General features: G+C 28.8%; 1 non-coding gene across 1 annotated transcript; it reads right to left on the bottom strand.

Annotated features, from left to right (window-relative positions):
- Positions 1-1,450: 1,450 nt before the first annotated feature.
- TRNAM-CAU (transfer RNA methionine (anticodon CAU)) lies at positions 1,451-1,537 on the bottom strand. Its single transcript is given in 2 exon segments — positions 1,451-1,486; positions 1,500-1,537. It is a non-coding gene; the product is annotated as a tRNA-Met (tRNA).
- Positions 1,538-1,786: the final 249 nt, after the last annotated feature.

Genomic DNA, 1,786 nt, shown 5'->3' with positions numbered 1-1,786 from the left:
TTTGAGTCTTGAAATCTCAATTGAAGGCATTTGACCCTTTTTGAGGAATTAATTGACCGGATTTTGAAAATCGTGCCTCGTGCTTTGAACGTTCCACCTACACACACATTAATAAAAACGAGGAGATAATTGAAAAATAAATAAAATAATAAAAATTAAATGAAAGTAAATAATAATAATAATAATAATAATAATAATAATAATAATAATAATAATAATAGAAATAGAAATAGAAAATAAAATAAAATATGAAATAGAAAATTAATAACGAAAATTATAATAACTAAACTATAAAATTATAAAATAAATATATGACGAAATTAAGATCTAAAAACTAACAAAAATAGCTAAAAACGTTAAACTAAGCTATAAATAATCGAAATAAGAAGTCAAGTAAAATAAAGACTAAAAATGCTAAAAATAGGATAAAATCGACTCAAATAATGCCTAAATTACTACTCTATGAGTGACATAAATGTCACTCATCATTGGTTCGACAGTGTTTGATAGCCAAGCCTCCAACATAGAGTGCACTGTGTTCCAATCTTCTAATTTCTCCTCTTCTGTAGGTTTTGGGACAGTCCCTTCCAAAAACCCAAACTTACGCTTTGCCTTCAACGCAGTTCGTATAGCTCTCGCTCATTGATCATAATTATCTCCGCGTAATTGGACTGGTGTGATTATGTTTCCTGGGTTATCATTTGAACCCAGAAAAAATACATCAATCTTCTTGGTTTTTCCTTCATCGTCTCCTGCCATCTCTCACGAATTGTGATTCTTTTTTTTCTTTCTTTCTTTTTCTTTTTTTTTTGTGAAAAAAATATTTTCTCTAAGGTCGTAACCTTACGCTCTTGATACCATGTTAAGATTCAACTTAATCTTGTGTTGTCTTTCATTCATCATGTACAATTCCTTTTATATGCAAATACAAAGAAAGTTACAGTTTCCCAAAGGCAATGAAACTACCGTACTAATACCTCCTAATTAAGTAGGTAACTTCTTTAATAAAACCTCCTAGTTAAGTACAAGAAACTCACCATATAACTCCCCTAATAACTTCTAATTAATCAAGGATCATAAACATCTCAATAAATTTATTATAATTTTTTAAAAAATAACAAATATCACAAAATCAATAAAATCAATAAAATCTAATTTCCATAATTTTTATAAACTTTTTCAAAAATAATATGAAAATTCACAAAATTTTAAACATTTAAATTATAGAAATTTCTAAAAAATCCCGAAGGGATTTACGAATTAAGGAATAAGCATTGGTACAAGAAGCTTAATTAAATCTTCCATCAAAAAAAAACTTATAATTAAATCTTCCATCAAAAAAAAACTTATAATTAAATCTTCCATCAAAAAAAAAACTTATAATTAAATTACGAAGGAAACTATCTCAAAACATCGCAAATGAAAAAATAGAAAAAAAAATAATAATAATTGGGGTGAGAGAGGCTCGAACTCTCGACCTCAGGATCACTCAATCTAGCTATGAGACCTACGCGCTAGCCAACTGCGCCACCACCCCATAATGGCATTTTAGTCAGACTTAAATTATTTGATAGTTTCAATTCAATAAACAGACTCTTTGAGGGAAAATAAACCGAGCATACAGTGCAATTTACATCCAAATATATAGTGTCGGATCCTCCGATCTTTCAAACATGACATTACATCCAAATATATAGTGACATTATATAAAATTTTATTACATTTAGAGTGTCCGAGATTCCGAGAAGTGTATGGATCTTTTAACCCCTTACCGGACACACACGAT

This window comes from Spinacia oleracea, chromosome 2 (genome assembly GCF_020520425.1).
Source record: "Spinacia oleracea cultivar Varoflay chromosome 2, BTI_SOV_V1, whole genome shotgun sequence".
NCBI lineage: Eukaryota > Viridiplantae > Streptophyta > Magnoliopsida > Caryophyllales > Amaranthaceae > Spinacia > Spinacia oleracea.
Note: the sequence above shows the minus strand (reverse complement) of the source record. Positions and strands in the feature narration are given on the sequence as shown.